The sequence below is a fragment of the Taeniopygia guttata genome, chromosome 8 (genome assembly GCF_048771995.1).
Source record: "Taeniopygia guttata chromosome 8, bTaeGut7.mat, whole genome shotgun sequence".
NCBI classification, from domain to species: domain Eukaryota; kingdom Metazoa; phylum Chordata; class Aves; order Passeriformes; family Estrildidae; genus Taeniopygia; species Taeniopygia guttata.
Window position 1 is genome coordinate 3,169,587 of NC_133033.1, and position 22,298 is coordinate 3,191,884.

At 45.3% G+C, this 22,298-nt stretch overlaps 1 long non-coding RNA gene across 3 annotated transcripts in view; it reads left to right on the forward strand.

Annotated features, from left to right (window-relative positions):
- LOC115496127 (uncharacterized) overlaps positions 1 to 21,279 on the forward strand; it is a 48,429-nt gene extending 27,150 nt beyond the window's left edge. For 2 of the 3 annotated variants that reach the window (XR_012057096.1, XR_012057098.1), the window contains one exon: positions 15,498 to 18,446. This is a non-coding gene — a long non-coding RNA (uncharacterized lncRNA). Of the gene's footprint in view, positions 1 to 15,497; positions 18,447 to 20,721 lie in introns of those variants that run through there. The other variant, XR_012057097.1, reaches the window with a different exon arrangement.
- Positions 21,280 to 22,298: the final 1,019 nt, after the last annotated feature.

Here is a 22,298-nt window from a genome sequence, read left to right on the forward strand (position 1 = left end):
CCATTTTCCTGGGAAGAATGCCCCTGAAGATGTTTGCCAGTAGACTCTCACTTCAATCTCCAGGACACATCAGCTCTGCTGCCCCATCTTCATCCCTGCTGGGTCTCCTTCACACCCCCTGTTTGCAGCCAGCTGGAGCAAAACTCACAGTCCTGTCCCCCCTTGCCTCCCTCACCATGCTAAGACACAAACAGGGTTTTCCTTCTTTTCCAGCATGGTGCCACGGGCTTTGTGCTGCTTCTCTCCAGCCCAAGGAACGGCAGGAACAAAGCACTGCAGAGCTCATTTGAGCAATGTACTGAAAGGGACATTGCTGCCACCTTTGGGACCTACTCTTTGGGCAGAGAAAAGGCAATTCCAGGATTTGAAGAGGAAGGAGCAGTGGTTGGCACAAAGAACCTCTGGAGAGTATCTAATATACATTATTACCAGGCAGTTAAAAGGATTTGCCAGAGGTAGTTCCCAGCTTACTTTTCACTCCACCATGAAGCAAACCTAGAAACAAATGAGGAGCTTGTTCATTTGGACCTTGCTGAAATGAATGTCTTCCTTTATATCAGCTGCCTCTCAGAAATGTTGAGATTTAATTAATGCCTGGCTGAAAATAATGTATAGTATTGCCTAATCTCTAATTCAGATATCAATGCTAATGCCCAGCATAAAGAATGAGGTTTGTTGAATGTACAGCTGGAAAATTGACCACAATCCCACCGGTCTGATGCCATTCACTGAGCAGCCTCAGTGCTGCTGCTGGGGAAGAGGACTCATTTGCTGGTGGTTGAATTTGGGACTGTATCATTGTGCTGAAGCTTTGCTACAAGCCAAAAGAATGCTTACAGCAGTGTGATTTCCAGCTTCTCCACCCTCCATTTCACTCCTGGCCTTGTAATCTAGTCCAGCTCTTGGTGCTACATTACCAAAACCATCTAAGGAGGACAAGTCTCTACAGGCATTGATGAGCAACAGATCCATATTATCTTCCTTTAATATGGCCTTTCTAGAAAGCCTGCAGAGAAAACTCCAGGTACTGGTTAGTCATTCCCAGCCCCTCCCTGGGGGTCAGGTGCCCATGCCAAGGTGCTGGAGCTCCAGAGGGGAGTGAGGCAGCTGCTGCTCTGGGAACATTGGAGCAGGGTGGCTGGCATGTTGTGCTCAGCCAGCTTTGCACTGTAAGAGGATCTCCTCCTTTTCTGGAGCAATCAACTGGCCTGTGTCCCTTGGGTCACTTTGGTAGCATTTTTTTCCTGAGCATCTCCAGCACCCCTGAGCTCCTGCTGCCAGCTCTCCCCTGGCTCTCACACACAGAGGGATGCCAAGCTCTGCCCTGGCTTCATCTGCTCTGCCCTTGGACCACACCTACTGGAAACCACTCTTCTTCCCCACCCTTTGCCCTAGGCTAATCCCAAAGGGCTAATCCCAAAAGTGGGACTTCAAAGACCTTGGCTGCCGGCTTCAGGGCAGATTTTTTATCAAATGATTAAATAACCAGAGGAGAACAACACAGTCTCATCACTGAGCTGCTCCAAATTCTGTAAGTGATTTCTTCCCCCCACCAGGAGGATGCAAACTGTGAGGAGATGGGACAGGTTGATGCTTGTCAGTGTCCTTTGACAGGTTTTTCCTTCATTTGAATTTTCATAGGTGAGATGAGAAACACTGGCTGGGTTTTGAATGAAAGCTGTGGCAGCTTCAGTACAGAACATCCAGATACGTGCTCTGCGTTGTCATGTGCAGACTCCAAGTGGAGAAGATCAAAGGAAAAGGGTCTATTTTTGGTTTTGCATCTAGTAATTACTCTGAACAAATGAGCAATGCATCTGAGAAGTAATCAGCAATCTTTTTTCACGTTTCCATCTGGTAAAATTCTTGTAGGTGCTGTAACTTCAGAATAATTTCAGGCCTGTACTTCTCACTGAAGACTCTGAAGTTGGAGTCAACCAGTGAGTGGAAGAACACAGATTTGCTGTTTTGTCACTCATGACCATTCAGAAAACTACTAAAACAACACTCCTCAGGGCTGTGAACACCTACACCCAGTAGTGCTGGATGCAGTGAGTTTTATAGAGTTCTAGAAAATCCAGATTAGAAAGGACTCACAGGATTCTAGGAATCCAACTCCTGGGAAAGTAAAAAGGAAAGAAAGAATAAAGGACAACTAAAAGAACAGAAGAAAGAATGAATGAAGAAATGAAAAATAAAAAGGAGGAAAGAAGAAATAATAAAGGAGTCCAACTCAAAGAGATATTCCCTTTTTATAACTTGTGAAGTTACACTCAGGGTGAGAGTTCCTTTTGCTTCTAAATCTTGTTCTGCAGTGACAGCGAAACAGCACAGTGGGAATGGGGAGGGTTGTGAGGATGAAGGGAAGGATGCAGGAGTCAGAGTTACATTCTGGACTTACTACAGTTTGAGTCCTACATGAAGGCTGGAGCCTTGCCATCTTACAGGGTGCAACAGCACTTGAAGAGTGAAAATCCCACCACTTCTCCCTGTAGGATGAATTAGCACAGATTTGCAGGCTGGTTCCTTGGGAGGCCAGTGGTGAATTTTCCTGTGAAACTTCCTGTGAGCTTCCTGTGAAACTCAGGTTTCACATCATTCATGAGCAAGTTCCAGTCACTAAATAGGGGTGTCACAGACCCATGGAAACGAGCGGGAGCAGAACAGGAGACTTTTGAGCTGTCACTTTTTAGACACTGGTTATTGCAGAGTATTCTGTGCATCATTCTGAATTTAGGCTTGTTTTTGTATTAAATCAATTGGCTGGCAAGATTGCTGTAAGTATTCCCAGTGGAATTGCGTTGGGGGGAAAAAAGATTCCTTTTCTTAATGGAAAATTTTGACTTTATAACTCAAAACTTAAAAATTTTAGCTGAAAACTGAAAGAGCCTTCCCCAGTGTGACTTCTTGTTTTCCAACAAAAATAAAACAGTAGAGATGGAAGTGGAAAGTTTCTGTTTTCAATCAAAAGGAAATTTTCCTTTCCTACCAGTTCAAATAGCTGGTAGTCTCTAGTCTAGCCTCTCTGCCAGCCTCCAGCTTCCCTGTTGCTCATGGATCAGTATTTCCCAGGAGGCAGAGGAAGCTTTGCAGAGCTGAGAAAGGTCTGTGCTTGGCCACAGCTCTCTCTGAGCATGGACAATGTCACTGGAGCATTTGCAGCCACATTGCCAGAGATCTCCTGGACACTGGTGGAGAAGAGACACCTGCAGCTGTTGAAAAACCAAAATCTGTTTCCAGACTGTGATCAGCAACCATCTGATTTTCCATGAAGAGGTGGCTTTTAGGTCAAGAAATATGGAATTATAAATTGTTTAACCCTGTGCTGTGGAGAGATTTGAGCAGCAGAAGGGGTGAGGTGGTGGCAGAGCTCAGTTCACCACGGGCACCTCTCGGAGCTGGGTGCCTTTGTCTTAATGAGCCATTTGTATTTGGGGTTTGAGGGTGGAAATAGGGACTGTGCAGGAATGACTGAGGAAAGCTCACCCTGACTTCAGAGCAGAACTGATGGATTTGGTGGGGACGCTAAAGGAGCCCCCAGCAGTGGCCTCACCCCTCCTGGCAGTGTCACCACCACCACCTGTGTGTGGTGTCACCATGGGGCAAGGCACATCCAATGACCTTCAAAGAAATAGCTGCATTAGTTGGGGATAAACTCTTCCCCCCCATATCCCATCTCTGGTGAAAGCCTGGCCAGTTAAATTAAACCCATTGTGTTAAAGGTTTTAAATGCTGCTTGCCCATATGCAGAATTATGTCTTTAAAGATTAAAAAATCCAATATAAACAAAATAAATCCAGGGAGCTGAATGCATGAATCATTATTTTAGTACATATTGTCCATTCTAATCTGCAGTCCAATTGTGAAGTCATTCAAAATGCTGCTTCTCAGTAATTAGCAGGAATCTAACTCCGAGCCAATTTCTGATTAAATGTGCTTAAAATCAATAAAACATCATGAGTGATTAGAGTCACGTGTGATTAGCCCTGTCGAACAAAGCAGAATAAGTTATGGCCTCACTTTAACTTGTCAAAAAACAGAACTGGGGGTGGGAATGAGGAGGAACAGCTGATATTTCTATAAAGGGTTTTTCCAGTTCTCTGCATCTCTCTTCGCTCCTTTAGAAAAGTGAAAGGATTGGTTTGTTGTCTGAAAATTACAGGCTGAAGGGGAAAGTTTGGGGTGGCTTTGGCTTCTCTCATGGGTTTGTTTAAGGATATGCTGGAAATGTTGTTCTAATCCTGCATCACAGCTATGAAGAGTTACCTGCTCCTGGCCTCACCTTGCTCAGTCCTGACTATTTGCAGAAGGAAATGGCTGTATGATTTTATTTATTTCTCTTTTCTAGAAGAGGCACAAAAATCTCTTCTCTCTCCCTATAAAGGGAGCAATGCAATGAGATATCCCCTGTCAGTAATGAAAGTAAAGAGCAACACCTCAAGCCCAGCTGTTGATTGAGAAGCACTAGAGGGTGAAGCAGCTGCTGAGATGGTTCCTCTCCATCCTGCTGCCATGAACCTGGGGACTCACAACACCCCAGGGTCTCCTGGACAAAAAACACCATCTCCTCCACTAACCTGGGGTCCTGCAGGAGGTGCTGCTGATGGAAAGTGGCTTTCTGGGCAAGCAGCTTTTTGGCAGCACGTGCCCCCATCCCGTCAGCTCAGGGCTGGGGGTGGAGGTGGTGCCTGCGCCCGGCTGGGAGGGAGACGGCTGAGATCTCACGTGGGGGCTGTGTGGGGTGGGAGAGCTTCTCTGGAGCTTGGAGCTTGGCAGGGCTCGCCAGCAAAGCTTCCCTTGACGTCAGGAGATGGAGAACAACACTCATTTATAGCTACAGCTTCTTCCCTCACAGCTGTGTGGCTGCATCCCCACCAGCTGGACCCCCGGAGGAAAATCCAGCTCCGTGTGCCTCTGGATCCAGCCCTCAGTGATGCTGCTGGGGCTGCTCTCTTCCTAGCTCAGTCAGCACAGCCAAACCCATATCCACAACGTGCTCAGGGTGATGGGTGCAGAGGGGAGGCTTGGGAGGCATCGTCCCGAGTGTATTTCTGCTTGCAGACTATGTTTAATTGTCTTGTTTTGTGGCCTGTTTGAAAGGACATTGGTTTTTTTTCAAGAGTACATCCACATGCTCATTTCCTGCCTTTGGCAAGGTTATGCTCTTCCACCAGTGAAGCTAGATGATATTTATTATTGTTATTATTATTATTACTATTATTATTATTATTATTATTAGTTCCTGGGAAACTCCTCATTTGTCTGTTCCATGAGACAAGGGCTTGTGAGTCCATGTCACACCTGGGAGATGCAATGGGCCATCAGGGAAGGCTTGGGGAAAGACCTACAGGTACAGGGAACCTTCTTCTAAGAGGAGTCTGCTGTGGGCAACCCTGCCATCCCCAAACATCATGCTGAGCTTTGGGCTGGTGTGTCTTCCAAAGGAAATGGGCTCGGAAGCCTCCAGTTGAAACGAAAATGGAAGGAAAGTTTATAAAGTGGTGACTTCAGTCAAAATGAGTAATACAGAGTCAGCAAGGGCAGGTTGTGCACCATGATGTGCTGGTGGTGGGTCAGCACTGCTAACAGGGACAATGCACCTGGTTTGCCCTGCATAAATTTCCTCTCTTTTACAGTTTTTCTTACTGCTTTTATTGAAAGCTGCTGGTCTTCAATGGCAAAATTAGTGCTGAAACAGAGGAACAGATCCTCAGCAGATATCCATGGCAGTAGCTGTTTTGCCCCCAAATTACAGCAGCTGAGTCCCAGGGTCTGCTGTACTCCAAGGGATAAATCACCCTGCACTGACCTCCTGGATGCAGCCTCAACGTGGGACCATCTGTGCTCATCCCTGGTGCCACAGTGTGTGTGAGGAGATCTGCTGCTTGAGGTGATGGGATTCAGACCATCCAACACAGGCTGCTGAATAAAACCCAGGGCTGGATGTGGGAATTACATAAATCAGCTAATTATTCCTCTCCCTGAGCCCCCTGTGCATAGACTGGTGTCTGACTGGGGTTTTTGCTTTTCTCCAAAGCAGCTGGAGATGGGATGTTGAACATGGTGTGTTATTGCTCCTAATGGTATTAAAGAAAAACATCTCAAGTGCTGGTTGGCATGTTTTGATTGTATGTGAGGATAAAATGAGTGCCAGATTTGGAGTGGGGAAGACTTCCCTCCAGATCAGATTAGCAGGAGTTGTTGGGGGAGTGAAGCAAGGAAGCAGGGATTTGGTGGAGCACCCAAATCTTCTTTGGATAGAATCTCTCTCTTGGAGTTAATTTGGCTTTTTCATTGAACAACACCCTGCTACACCAAGAAGCCCTTGGTGGTTCCTTTTCTCCCTTCCTTTGATGTTACTATTTGTGGCTTTATTTATTTGTACTAAAAGCCTTAAGCTCGTTGTGGCATTTTTGCAAGTGTTTCTGTGGCTAGTGTTGAGTGAGTGTGTGCAGAGCAGTTGTTCCCTAATGTTTGTCATATGATTGCCTGTGATTTCATGACCTGTGTGGCTGAAGTGAGTCCTGTGGGGTTTTTTATGTATGTGCAATTTAGCTTTTAATTAAGGCCTTGCTATCCAGGGAGTTGCAGCTTGGTTGGCTCCCATGCCCCAAGGTTCTCCTGGCTTGATACTGAAGTAAGGTAGCCCATATTTGGAAATATTCAGCTCATTTCTCTTGTTTCAGTTTTCCAAGCTGTTTGAATTAATCTTCAGTCTTCTCTTCCAATGTTTACTGAAGAACAGCAGTTTTTTTTAACACTCCCTTGTCTCACACAGTGCGATCAGCCCAGCTCAGACAATGTGCATTCATGCTGGGGTCTGGTGCTCATTTAGCAGTCTACAAACTCCTAATGAAGTGCAGATGCACTGGGGAAGATCCTCCCTCCACGGATGAACCCTGGATTGGGATGCACCGAGGAGCAATTCACGGAAGCCACTCGCAGGCATTGTAGAGAGAGTAGTTTTACTTTTACTTATCTTCCTATTGACTCCTTCTTTTCTTTGCTGAATGGCTCATCAGGTCCCTGTGTATAAATCTTAAAATGTATATTATACCTGGGTGTAAAATCTGTTTTTTTGCAGAGTGGTTTCTGTTGGTGCAGGTTTTGGGTGCTCAGGCTGCCTCATGTGCACAGAAGTGATTTCCAGAGTGGACTTCCTTTGCATGCACTACCTTCCTCAGCTGTCTCTAGGATACCCAAAGAATTGGGAGAACTGACAGATGCCTGCCTGCAGGTTAATTCCAGATGACCAGAGCAGATAGGTACCAGACCCTTTCCCTCTTGCTCCTGCTGCTCCCCAAAGCAGGAATTTACTTAGCAGCAAGTTCCCAAGATGCCACCACACTCAGCTGTTTTACTAAAGTAGCCTTAAGATTGCTATTAGCAGGTTTTAACACATCTGTGCTGGAGTCATTTAGCATAAGGGCAACTCAAGCTGGATTTTATGGCTGTGGTTCAGTATGTCATTCTGGATAACCATATGCCATCTCTATGAAGAAGTAGTAGAGGCGCCTCACACATCTAAATTTCCGTCCCAGGCCAAATTTTGACAAGCAGGAGGTGTTGAGATATTTGTAGCCAATGTTTTTATTGACAAAATGCATGTTTGTAAAATCAGGATCGAGTTATGAGCTCAGATTTGGTGCATATTTCAATTTCCTTGTATGTTAGGTGGGCTCCAGCATCTCCCTCCTGGCCCAGTTTTAATAGTTTAGTGTCTCATTCTTGGAGAGTGCTTTTTACTGATGTCTGTGATTTAATCTGTTTATTTCAGCCTCTCATTTTTCCACGAGCTCAGTGGTGAGATGTTGACCTGGGTGCTGCACTAATCTAATAATCTTTAGAAATCATTCTGGGATGTTTAATATTCGCATGATGGCCAAACTCTGAGTTCAGTCAGTCGTAATCATCACACTGGAGCATGGTCAAGATGCAAAGTTTGGCCAGGACGCTGTGACCATCTGGTTGCAGGGAAACCAGCTGCCTCTTGAGCTAAAAATGCCCTTCATCCATCATGATAAATCCCCTTTTCTACTAAATAACCTTCATTCTGTAGCCTGCCTCCCTGTGTGTAAATGGCCATACTCTTCAAACACGGTTGTTGATGGTATTTTAGGTTTCATGTGGCCTCCTGGGGAAAAAGCACACCAGATACCCTGGCAATAAGTGGGGATGGATCAGCCAGACCTTGCAGAAATTCATGACCAGGTCCATGAACCTTGGTGGCATCACCTGGGAAGGCAGGTGCATGTAAATAATTTGAGCCAAAGGGTGTAGAAAGGCACCTGTGAAGGGACAGGACTCTCCCAAAGGAAAGGCACATTCAGAGCACTTCAAATTTTATTTTTTTGTGATACAGGAGAGGAGTCGTCCCTCCCAACATTGATTTCTCCATTGGTTGCTAACTGAGCGAAAGACATGCTGGTGATGCAGAAATTACCCCCCACTCAGTTCAGATGTCTCAAGTAGCTCAGATAAATCATGGCATAGTCACTCATTTCTTTCCATTGATGCTAAAGGGAATCTAGAGCACCAGCTCCAATCTACACATCCACCCTGGAGACATCTAACATCCCTGGAGATGCAGATCTCAGCTGGGCTGCCTCTGCCTCTAAGCTTGAATATGAGAAAAGGGAAGCTAGGCTGAAATCAAAGGCAGTTAGAGACATAAAACAGAAGCAAAATGTCAAGAAATATAGAAGACATTAGGTTGCCCATGGTCCTGGGAAGCCAAGGGCACCCATCTGAAAATGGAGCAGCAAAACAAGAAAGCAGCAGAGAAAAAGGCAGACTTGGACCAGCGCAGGAGGAGAAAAATTTCCTTTCAACACTGAAAGCAACAGTTTCTAAAATCCACCTTCTCTGTCCCTCCCAAAATGTAAATGCTAGTAGTTACCCCTGTGAAAATCTGGAGCAGTTTTGTGGTAGTGAGTAGCAGATTCTTGGCTACTGAAGCCTCAGTGTGGCAGATGGGTTTTTTGGAAAATGACACTTGCGCAGCCCAGCTGGTAACCACAGCTGAGATCTCCCTATTGGAGATCTTAGAAGTCAACGGCTGCATGGGCTTTGATTTCACTGGAAGCAGTGGCTGGGCTGCTGGAAATTGCACCCAGGTGTGAGGTGGAGAGGTCAGACTTGGCCAGCAGCTCCCAGGGTGATAACTGACCCGTTTCAGGCAATCCAGGCAATTCCTCCTATTTACCAGGAAAAATGGCTGTGTTAACTCTGATACTGCTGGAACCCCTAGCAAATATTTTTTGCCTTTTTAGGTGAATGATTTTAAAATGTTTCCTGCCCTGGGTTTGGGTGATATTTTTGGCTGATGGTTGGGCACATTTGCCTGTCGCTGCCCAAGCCTCCTGCTTTGGAAAGGCCAATCTGCTGCCATCCTGCAGCTAAACCAAGCCAGGAACAGGCATTTTCCACCCCCCAGCAGGAGAGGCTGGCTCGAGGAAACAGTTCCCTTCTAAATCACACAAGAAACTTGGAATATTAAACAATTTTACTGGAGAAAAGGATAGTGGATTGTTTTGTCTCACATGTGGCAAAATGGAAAGCAGTCAACAATTTCCTCAAAAGTAAACAACACAACATAGGGCAGTTCTGCTGAGGCTGTTGTTGAAATCTTCATGCTCCCAGAAAATTTGGAAGCAGTGTTATTTTCAGCTGGAAAGGGAGAAGTGTGTGGCACATCTGACCAGTTGCACTTGCCTCTGACTCAGAAACATCAGCGGAGTTTTGACTTTTTCTCTGCTCAGGGCTGCATATTGTTCCCCCAGTACAAATGACTTTGTATTTCAAATGTTTCTTGCACCAGGTCTCCCTGTACCAAACAATAAATGGAGGGACCTCCAAAGTGTTTTCAGCATCACCTGCAAACAGGTTTTTTTGTATTTTAACTTTCCCTGAGATGAAGAAAGCACAGCTTGCTTTGTACCATCTGATCTGACTGCTATTTAACCCTCCTTTTCCAATAGTTTCTGTGTTCTCAAACTTTGTCTCTAAAACTTACTTTTTGTGCCCATGCCATATGCACACCCACCTGGATGTGTTATGTGCTATGTTATGTTTTATGCTGTGCTAAGTGCTATGCACACACACCTAACCATGATGTGTTATAAGTAGAGATAGCTGTGGATTTTCCATCCTGTCATTTTCCAACTGAAAAAGTACATTCGAAAACATCATGTTTTGCTGTTGAAAAATAGAAATCCTTTCCCTCTCGATGTACAGCTCCCAAATAAAGCCATCGTTGGGAAAATGGAAATTAAATATTTCGTTTGGGGATGGATTAATTGTAATTAGAGTATATATAATGTTTCAACCAGAAGTTTTCTTTTTCATCAATTCAACCAAGTGTTGAACTGCTCTTGGCAGTGGTGAAACCAGGGAAATGGAGAGCCCTGGTTCAATCCTGGACTTTCTCAAGGGAGATGAACTCTCCCTTCATGTGGGGTGCAGGGGTCATTGCACCATTAGGAGTGATGGAAATGGCATCTGGCTGAGGCCACAGACCTATGGGAAATGAAAAATCCTGATTTTGAGACTGGGATTTGTGTTTCACATCATTGCTGCCAGGGAAAGAGGCAGTGCTGGGCTGCTCCTGAGGGTTTGGGTCCATGAGATACTTCCCATTGCCCATGGGAACACTGAAGGTGGTCTTTGGTTTGCCAAAATAGCCTTTGTGAGTGTTTCTTTAGAGGGGATGTGTTGCAGGGGGAATTGTCATTTTCTGCTTTAGGAGGAACTAAAGAAGTGACTTTGGATAACTTCCACTGTCAGAGTCAAGCTGTTGATGAAGAAGTTGTTTGGTACGTGTCTAGTCTCAGTGGATATTGATCTCAAAAAAAAAAAAAAAAAAAAAAAAAAAAAGCAAGGGAAGTATTTGTTCCTTTAAAATGTAATTACAGAAATCATTGCTTTCCAGTAAGAAACTGGGGGTCAGCACTGGTGATTCTGCTTTGCCTTCAGAGCCCTAAAGCACTTTGAAACACAGAGTGATCCTCCTTCTACCTGTAGGAGTTCAGTTATCCTCCAGGGCAGGATTTATTTAGATTATTTAATTTTCATGAAGGAGATTAGTTATTGGTTTGGGGGCAGGGGTGTTTGCTTTGTCGTTTTGTTTTACCCCTATAAATTTTTTTTTTTATCTAGGCATCCTAGAAAAGGAAAATTATCTATTCCATAGCTACAGGCTTGTCTATGATCTAGTTACATCCCCTGAAAATTGCCTCAGCTTTCAGAAATGTCTGTTTTAGAGAAAACATAACATTACAGCGGTTTTGCAGTATTAAAGGGCAGAAGCACCTAAGATATTGCTCCCCTGACTTCTGTTTCCCATGAGTGAAAATTATCTACAGACAGAATACTGCTGATCACCAAACAGTGCAGAATTGTTGTTTGATTCCTATTCTCTAACAGGGATACACCAAAAATAGAAACAGCTGCATCTTTCAATTGAGTGAAATTTGAATAATGTTGCTGTGCTGGAAATAAAATTGAAAAGCCACATGGAGTGAGGAGTTTGATCTGGTAGGTCCAAATCAGACCAAATTTCAGTTTTCTGTAGCAGATCTAGTTCTAGATTTTCTGCGACCCAAAACTCACAAACATTTTCATCTGGGTTCTAGTTTCATATAAAGACTGCAACACTGGTACAAAGGTTTATCTGTCACTGCTCAAGGAATGTCCTCACCAGCAGATGCTGGCAGTGGACAGGTGTACAGACCAGTGATTGCCAGATGATCTCAGTGAGATGTTTGATCAAGAAATAAAGACAGCTGCTTTTCTTCCTTAATCCTGTTAATTTTACTGCTTTTAATAAATTTACTGTAATTAGTAGAATTTTTCCTGAAGTTACAGTTTTTAAAATGCCAGCCATTCAAAAACACCTGCAAGCTGTAATTCTGGGGGTTTGCACATCTGTCTTACAAAGGAATAGAGGGAAAGTAGCCCCAAAACCCAGACCCCTCCATGATGCTGTTCTGTGCTGTCCTTGCCTGTAAGGCTGAGCCTGCAGGTGTTACTTTGCATGGATGTTGGACCAGCTACAGGTCCCTGGCACGCAGCAAAGCTGTTATTTGGTAAACAAGTTCTTCTGAAACAGTCGAGCTGAAAGCAATTTCTGCATATGAAATGGATAAACTAAGTAGTTTGGGTCTTACAGTACCTAAATATCTTCAAAGACGTGGGTCCTGGTGTAGGACAGATTGTGGTGATGGCCCAGCACGTGGCTGTGACACCAGTGCTCCTTGCTGTGCTCCACAGGACACAACAGACAGGGAAACAGCTTTCCATCCTGCTGCAGTGCTGCCAGAGCGACTTTGTTCCTCCAAGGCTGCCTAGGACTGCCTGGAAAGCTTTGGAGGGCCCTCCTTACTTGGTTTGTTGTCTCCCCACTGGGATCACACCTGTGTTGCTCCCACCCTCCTGTTCCTCTTGGTTTCTGTGGGTCCCCAGGACATCCCAAAGGTTGTCCCTCTGCAGCATTTACATCTTTCACATACTTGGGCTCATTTGTCATGTCCCCTGCTTTACTCACTGCACGGTGATGCTTATTTACTAATTCTAACATTTCCTCGTTAGTCATTCCCTCCAGGCCCATTAATCACTATAAATTCCCAAACGAGAGGCTGCAGTACATCGTTCCTTCCAACAGACAGCTGACACGTAGTAATTAGGCAGCTGAACATAAAAATAATGAGGCTGAGGCTCCCGCAGATCTCCTTCCCCCTCTCGGCACCTCGGGGGCAGCCTCTCCGCAGCCACCGCTGCACAAGCTGCTCCCCAGCACGGATGTGCCTCTTTCCCTCCCTTTATCCCCCAAACCTGCTCTCTGATCCATTGGTGAGGTACCCAGGCATTTAGCTTTGTGACTTCTGGCGGTATTTTTCCATGCATCACATCAACACACACTGAATTATTTAATCTCTCTGCCTCCCCTGTTTCCCCATCATGCAGGGACTCATCCAGCTCCCATTGTTCATCTCTACCTGCTGCTCCAGAAAATCCTCGTGCCAAGCTGCCCTGCCAGCTTGCTGCAGCCTCTCTAACTCAGAGCACTCTTGGAAATAAATGCATCTTCTCACAACAGCTTCGCTCCCTGAAATAAAGAGTGTGATTCAGGCAGGGGTTTGACTGCCATGTGCAACGCAGAAATGGTCTGAGACACCAAAAGGCTCTTTGTGTCCAGACTAATTTCCCTGTTTTCTTGTATTCTCCCTCCTCAGCACAGTTAGGGAGCACTTTTAAGGAGCAGTTCTGCAGTCTTTTTTCCTTTTTCTTTTTTTTTTCCTGTGGTGATCACTTTTGTTTGCCACAGAAATACCTTGGAAATTGAGTGCCCATGGAGAGGGACACAGCACCATCCCCTCCAAATTACACTGCAGCGTCCAGCATCACCGGCCAAACTGGAGTTAATGAGAATTAGGAAGAAACTTCCCCTGCAGCTCTTTTTTCCTCTCCTGCTCCTTTCTGAAGCAATGTGTCTTGGCTGCATTTGGCTTAAAAAGACCCTTGATCTGCTTTGTTTATGGTAATTTCTTTATTCCTGAGAGAGAGAGGGAAGGCAGCACCGAACTGATATTGTTCTGGGACTGCAGATGGGCAGATGGTTTGAAAAAATGATTGCAAGATTTCACTTGCACTCTGGGCCTGTCTTTCACATTTGGGTGAAAGACCAAGTTTTGTCTTCTGTCACGGGAAGCCTAATTTAGATTGCCTAAAACTTGAAATCAGTTTGAAGACAAATCCCCAAGGTCAACGACTCCACAGATTTGGAGGTTAAAGAATTGAGGTTAAGAACTGACAAACGAGGAAGCCAAGGCAAGATTATGGAAATGAGGATCTGTAGCAAATTCTCTCTTGTTTCCCCCTTGTAACCTCCTAATGACATTAGTGCCTGTCTTTGACAGTCCCTTCTCAAAGGGGAACTTACTTGAGCACTAAAGACGCTTTTATGAGTCCCAGAGACACACACAGGAAAACATGTGGGCAAATCTGCTAAGACCCAGATATGGGACACAGTCCTTAAAAGCCCTGCGCCGACTTAAAAGAAATGACCTGAGATAAGGGAGACAACAAAGCACGCTTGGCTGGTCCCCACCCCTGGATCCCCACCCCAGACCCTGTGCTGAAAGCAAACATACTTTTTTGCCTCCATGCTGCTAAATGCACACAGTTAAAAATTCAATCTTTGCATCTCCCCAGTGATCTGGAGCACTTCTACTGTCCCTTCTCACAGCTGTGAAGCTGTGATTCAGAGGGATTGGAGCCAACAGCATAAAGCAGCACCTGTTTACACTGTCCAGCCCAAACCACCATCCCCCTGGTCCTCGCAGCAACTCAGCCTTTCTGTAATGCAGTTTTTGTTGCTTATCCCAGCGCTGCTTGAAGGTTTCTGAACTCATTTACTCCAGGGAGAGTTTCTGCACATCTGGTCCCTGGCTGGAAAAATTTTTTTATGTAAGTATCTCACCCTTCTTCAGCAAGGAACAGCATGTGAAGCTTGGGCTGGACTTGTCTCTGCAGGTGGTGGTTCTTTGACTAAAACACAAGACACGCATTTCCCTGCAAGGCTATTTCACCCCAAGCTTTGCAGCTTGGTTGCTGCAAGAGGAGTTTACCCCCTGGAGTCAGTGTTACATCAAACCTTTCCTCCAACTTTTTCTCTTGATCATCCTCTCTAAAATTACTCAGAGGGTTGCTCAAGAGCAGCTGGGTGGGTAGGAGGCATTTAATGAAGATGCCTTTACTTCACCATCAAGTTGGAGAGCTGAGCCATGGTGTTCACTTCTTCTCCCCTTCTTGTCTGTGAGACTTTTCTAACAGTGCTGGTGGGCTCAGGCCTCTTTCCCACCTGCGATTAGATAGCAGAAAGCAAGGTGAACTTTCTCCTTTTATTAGCCAGCTATGCTTAATGAAAAGCTGAAAGGTAATTTTTAACTGTAGACTGAGTGATATAGCCTTAAAAGGGAGCAAGGTATCCCTGAGGATGGTGGCAATAAGTATGGAGAAATAATGTACTGTTTGGGAAGCACCTTACCCGTCTAAAAGACCTGCCATCCTACTGATCTCAGATGGATGAATTTATGGCCTTGTTATAAATTTCCTGATGCCTCAGCTTCCTAACCTTGAAACATTCATTCCAAGTCGCTACAGCTTTACAAATAGATAAATTTTTTTTCAGAAATAGAGTTTTTCCATCTGTTTGTTCCATTTTCCCATCTGTTCTTCCAGCCTCATAATCATGTTCAACCTGTTTACAAAGATTGCCTTTAAATATATACATATATGTAACTCTTTTTATTCAAAGATTGCCTTTGAATATATACATATATATAACTCTTTTTTCTATTCCAGGACAATTGTTTCTTTCACAGTGGTTTGGTTTGTTCTTAAACTGCCTCTCTGAAGTTCTCTGGGCACTTTTTTGGCTAATCCACTTACCTTTCCAATATGCATTTTGATCTTCAATGAGCTCATTACTCTTTCAGGCCACCAGGAATTCTTGCCAGCTGCAGGGTGATCACTTTGGCAGGGCCAGACCATGAGCTGCAGCCACATCCCAGTGAGAAAGCCAGCATATCCCAATGGATGTGGCATTCTTGTGTCCAGCTGGGTGCCACAAGGGCGAGTGACACCAGGGAGTTCCAGCAGACAGCCCAACCCTTGTGCCTTCCCCTACAATGTCAGTCTGTACCTGCTCAGGAGCATTTTCTGCTCTCATAAGCCAGGTGAATATGTATGAATATTGTAGCAGCTCTCAAGGCTCTGCTTTCACTAAAGAACCTCTAGTATCTCCTGAGTAGTGACTAGGTAGAGATTAAGGTACCTAAAGCATTCCTCAGCCTGACCAATCTGGAAAAAATTCCCTGGAATCAGCAGGCAATATTGTATTACAATTAGATCAGAAGCTGGACTGGATTTCTATCTGTGATTTGTCTGAGAAGCACAAGTAGCACCCTCTGAGAAGGGATCATTTCTGCTACAGAGAAAGAGCAAATCTGCGTCTCTACAGGCCACCCAAAAAGTGATTTTTGATTTGTCAAAATAATCCTTTAAGTAGAGGAATTGAGAGTTTGGAAGATATCCAAAAATGTGTTAATCTACACTTTTTTATTTTCTCTTTTTATGTAAGGAAGGGAGGAAACTAATAATAAGCTCATAAATCATGTGCTTAAGTTTAAAGAAAAATGCTTTGGGAAAGTTTTCTAGCCTCTGCAAGACATTTTGTTTTTATTCCTTCTGTCTCCACAAGACTTTTGCCTTCTACTGTTTGCCAGCAGGATTGGAAAAATTCTACTGGTCTTGTCATCACAAGGGACGCTTGTGGAATTGTTTTATTGTTGCCCTTCTCCTTCTGGTAGGATGAGATCAATCCCTTCATTTCGCTGAAGTCAAGGCATCTTCTCTCTCATTCCAGATGTGCCAAGCTGGTTGCAAACAACGAGGGCCTTTGTTAAATTGTGAGCCTTGGAAGATCGCTGTGCTCCACCTTTCAGGTAAAAGGGCTCACAGGAAGCCTTTGGGGCAGAGGAGACCCCAGTTCCACTTTCCAAGCAGGAGGATTTTCCCAGGAGGACTCACAGCACTGGCCTTCCAGACTACAGACAACACTGATGTCTTTTAAAGGTTTATCAAGAGCATCTTGCTCACGATGGGGAGGGGGCAGCAGACTTCTGCAGCAGCCCATCCTCTTGGTCTTGGCTTTATTTTAGGGTGGTCTTGTGGCCACTAAGAAGACATGAGCTATAAATTTACCTCCACTGGCTGCTGTTTTGGGCCACGGGATTTTAGGCACAAGAAGCTGGTCCTGTGTGTTTTATAGCAAGCCCAAGGCTTCACCTGCCAGCTCAGCATAGAAAGTTTACCCATTACCAACCTGTGGCGGTTGGGTTCCCTTTGTCCCCAGAAAACAAAGGCTCTGTGTTCACAGCTAAATCCCTCCATCCAAGTGTTTCCTGTAACAAAACAAAAGCCCGCTAAATAGGAACGTTTCTCCCTCTGGGAAACGATGCATTCCCTCACGTTCACGGTATGCAGTGTTCCCTTAGTTCACTGATTTTGTTACTTTTTACAGTTCAGTTTCCATACGCTGCTGCTCATGTGTGGTGCCAATGCTGCTGGTGATGAATTTCTCGCAGAGCTGACTTGAGCAATGTCTCTGTAGTAATAATTTTCTGTCTCCCCAGCGTTTAGCTGAGTACATTGTCTCCAAGACCTTTCACCAAGCATCCATCAGGAAGGAGTTCAAGCTAAGCAAGACATTACCCCGTTCCAGAGGCTGAGCAAATCACATGCCTACCCTGTAACTAATTATTTCTATTGGCTGATTGGTTTTTAATGCATCTGTTTTACAGGTAAACAGATTTATCTTAGGAAGGCATAGGCAATAATGATGCTGGGGTTTTTTATTCATTGCCTTCCATCAGAGACTGAAGGGCTCCATGCTGAAATAGGTGTCATTTAGCTGTACAGTCCCTTGATTTTTGTACCTAGGCAGAATGGGCATCTGAGACTGCTGGGTAAAATTGGGAAAGCCTGAAAAACTTGTGGAGCCTTCTAACAAGACTCCATAAATGGATGCCATTAACCATGTGTTCTCCAACCCCAGCTCCTCATGAACCTCCCCTTTATAAAATAGAACTTTTTGTAATTGTCAGAGTCCCTGGAGGAGCCAATTTCTGGTGCAAGGAGCCCACAACAAGGATCTCACATGCAGACAGCACAAAGAGCATGAGCCATTTGTGATGTTCCACTCACCCTCCTGATCCCAGGTGCAAATCTGATCGTGAATATCTTGGAGGCATCTCACTAACTGCTCTGGCAACTGTGATGCTGCTTATACAGTGGTTGTATTGCAGGAACACTCAGAAATGTCCCAGAGCACAAAGCCCCTGGATCAAGGAGACCCAAAAGTCAGTGCTTGACCCAAAGTACCTAAGACTGAAACATCAGAAGGGAAGATGGAAGCACTGGAGACAGAAAAGCTCTGCTCACTGGTATAATTTAGATGCAATCAGGGGATTGCAATGAGGGAAAGGATCTTGAATATCCAGTTCAGACTTACAAATTAGGGAAAGGGAAGAAAATCACCAAGTTAAAATTCTGGAGGGAGATGTCATATATGTACATGGTAAGTAAAGCCATGGGCAGAGAGCACTGCTTCGGTGATGTCCTCATCCACACCACTCCTGCCTGTGTTTTTAACTTGTTTTCAAAGAAATGTGGGTCTTAAAACCAAAAATCTAGTGCTAGAGGTACTCAAGAGTTGCAGTGTCTGCCTTCAATCTATCCTGGCCAGTCTTGGAGACCTGAGCCACAGTGAACCCAACAAGCACTCTCGAGTGTTCACATGTAACAGACCTCCTCAGGTGAAAGTGTGGTTCCCCCATTCCTGGACTTTTCTGCTTTGGAGAGACCCTTCTTTTCCTTACCACTAATGCAAATAAATAAATAAATAAATAAATAAAAATAAAACAAGAAGGCCTTTCAGGGTAAATTTTACCAGGGCCAGGTTTTCCTGCCTGCCCTCCCAGGGCTGGGGGAAGGAGGAAGACCTTTACCTGCTGCTCGCTGCCGGGCAGGGGGCACCAGGAAGGAAACAGGACCCAGCCGTCTGGCGACAGCTTTTTTCGGCTGGATTTCGGCTCGCCTGCCAGGCTGGGGTTGCAGCTGGCTGGCCTGATCTCCTTCCCTCCCACCGGCTCTCACTGGGAGCAGAACATGCCTTCTCCTGCTGATTTCTGCTTGCCATATTGATTGCAGCAGGGTATAATGGAGACAAGTCAGGCAGAAAGCCAGCCACCCTTGGGAATGATTAAAGAGCAAGCAGAAAAGGATAGAAGTGAAGAAAAACAGGCTGACACTTAGGGCATGGTGGATTTGGAGCAAATTATGCCCTTTTCCCCACCTCACCCCTGCGAGGTGCCTGGGATGGTTCAGCGGCACCTCTATTTCAGCTCTGCCCAAAAGAAGCATCATATCGGCCCCCATGAACGCGGGGAACAAAATCCCCAGAACGTGTACAATATCCCTATTGTGCATGGATTTGAAGCCTGATTATTCAGAGCATAGCCAAGGAAAGGTAAGGCTATGACCCATTGTTTTCCTGCGATCAATTGAATACTGTCATTTGCATTTAAAACGCTCTAAATTCGCACTGTCAATATGCCAAACAGCTGCTCGAGCTTTTCAGCATTCCATGGTGACAATCACACTATCATACATCATTGGCACCAGGATTTGCAATACTCTCAGTGTCAAAATTTTGTGGGTTTTTTTTACGAGGGAAAAAAAAAAAAATCCTCCCCTCCCCCCTAAAATACCCAAACCTGTGAAAAATCCACTTTTAAAATGATGGCGTTGGATGCTGCTAAGCAGGCCTTCACAGATGCCAACATATCAAAATTCATCTCTTTTCTTCCTCTCCTACAATTAAAAGGTAGTTAAGAAAGAGGCTGTTCCTGATAGACCCACCTTCTGTTTTCTCCTTTGTATGCGTATTATTCATTAGCAGTCTAATAAGAGTTTCAAAATGCTCTGTGCCTCTGCCAGCAGGGCATATGTATGTAGACATGTGCTTGTGACAGATAAGTACATAAACAGCATATTGGCACCAGAAAGACATCTGTGCCTAGAAAAACGCTTGTGATATGTACATAAATGACATTTTAGCTCTAGTCAAGTCCTTGTGGCTTTGAGAGGAATATGTGACTGTACTCTTCTCTGTGAATACTGAAAAGGTGCGCCTCAGACGGGAGAGTTTTCCCGAGGTTTGTGGGGAGATGGGGAACAGGCCGGGCTGCAGCCAGGTTGCGGCAGACGGTGGGAGCGCCGTGCCAGGGGAGGGTGGGCGCTGCCTCTGGCGCTGCCGCGGGGGGAAGCACCCGGCACCCCCAAATCTGACTCGGTGCATCCGACGGGATGTGCCTGCGGGGCGGCGCTGCCAACGCGGCGCAGATCCACCGGTGCGAAAGGAATAAAATCTTGGACCAAAAAGCCAAGGGTGATCCAGGGTCGGGGGGTATAGGGAGGGCTCCCTGCAGCACTTTCTGCTAACTGCATTTCATTATCTGGCTGAAGTCTGAGTGTATTCCCTTCACAACTGGCTTCTACAGCAGAAAAGGGACATTTTGGACTCTAACAGAAGGGGACTGAGCATCCCATCTTCTGGGATCATTCCCAGATGGCACAGACACTGTAGGTCTGCTCACACCACTTGGTTTAGGCTCGTAATGCCTCAGTTTGCCCATTCCTGGTGACAGATCCCTGACTTGGAGCTTTAATGAGCACTGGAAATGTTGTGGCTGGGAGGTTACAGGCGAGAGGTCTATGGTCCCAGGAAAACCTAGACATTACTTGCACGTAGTCTGGGTGAGGGAGGAGAGAGAGAGGATGCAACATTGGCAGCACTTCAGTATTCACCACACACACAGAGCAGTAAATATGAACTTGGCTTCCTGATTCAGGGCACTGAAGCCAAAGTCTGGGATATATGGGAGCCCTTATGTCCCAGTGACATCACCCCAAGTGGGGAACTTCAGCCTAAATATTGAGGTCAACCATGTCTTTCCTGAGTTTACCCCAGGAGGTTTGGGTGCTCCAGCACTCTCCATTCCTGGCTTTCTGAAATTACAAATCCGCTGTAGATTTCATTTGATCCAGTAAAGTAAATCCTGAAAGGAAATGAGTGTCCTAATCTGTCACTGACTTCAGGTTCATGAAGATTCACCTGTGCTGGACCATGAAAGAGCAGCTGCACCTGCATGAAAACCTCCTGGGATGTGGCATTTAGACAGACATCGGGGTGGTCGCTGCTGCTCAAGAGCTTGCCTGTGGTGAAAATGGCCTCACTTCCTTGGGTCTGACATGAAGAGGAGAGAAACAGCAAAATATTTCTTGCTGGAAATCAGGATGGGTCCTCGGACTCTGCTGAGCCTGTTTGTTGACGTGACCTGAGTTCGCGGCTCCCTGGGTGGATGGGGGTCTCACACCTCCAATGTGATGGATGGAACAACAGTGGTGGATGAGCTGTTACTTGCCTGAAAAAAAGTGTTTTGGGGGAAAATTGTCTCCAGTCATTCTCATTTTGCATGTGATTTTTCCTACATATGCTTCTAATCATTAAGAAATTCTGTAGCTTAAATAATGCTCTGAAAGTACGGTAACTGTTGGACTACATTCTGTTGTAACCTTATTGAATTTCACTTCTCTGGAAAAAATAATGGGATACTATATCTTGAAAAACAAATGGTAATTGCATTTTTAACAGAATGTTTCTCTTTGTGTTTCAAAACCTTCTGCACACAGTTAGACATCTAGCCAGGGAAGAAGGTACAAAGCATATGGGCCAATTTCTGTCTCTTGGCTGTTCAAGATGCCTTAATATTCAGGCACTGATGTGTGTGTGTCCATGCAATATGGCACTATTTATCTATGTGGTATCCTTGAGCTCAGGTGAGGTGGTCAAAAGCTGCTACTGGCATCAGGGGAGGTATTTGAGGAGAAACTGGGGGAAGTGGGTCTACATCCTGTTCCCTACTAGATGTGTGGGTGCACATCCTCTTATGAATTCAAATTTGTGTTATTTGATCTGCAGAAGACCAGTGTTCCAGCATTCATGGTGCTCACGTTCGTCCTGCAGGTGACCAGGACCTTACAGAAAAGGTTCTTGTCGACACTACAGGACTGGCATTGTCCAACAACCTTTGCACTGCCCATGTGCCATGGAGACGTGACTTCCTCAGTGCTTTGGGGATTTGCACATCACCACGTGCTGAGAACTGGGTTGATTAAAGTCTGGGACCCAAAATAGAATTGCCACAGTTTGATAACATGCTGGTGTTATTGTCTGCCAAGGTTAGGAGAGCCCTGGTAATACTGGAAGGCTCTTCCATAATTCTTTGTGAATCTGGTGTGTTCAGAACTTTGTGAGGGGATGCATTTGGACATGTGAAGCCTCAAGGCAAAGGAATAGACTTGAGGTTTCTGACTGACAAGACACATGTGAGTACACGCAGAATGTGCTCCTCCTGCTAAAAATAACATTTCTCCTGTCAACCACGATGCACCCACCCCCACAACACCACCCAGAAGAACACATTAACACCTTGGCTTTGCACGTAGCCCGATTCACAGCAGCCACAAGTGGTAGAGGGATCTGCACTCTGTGCATGCTGACAAATCATATGGCACAGCGAGGAACAGAGGAGTGAAACTGGGCTAGCAGAAGTTGACGCCTTATCATCACAGTCCCTCTGAGCATGCTGTAGGCTGACACCTCCACCAACCCA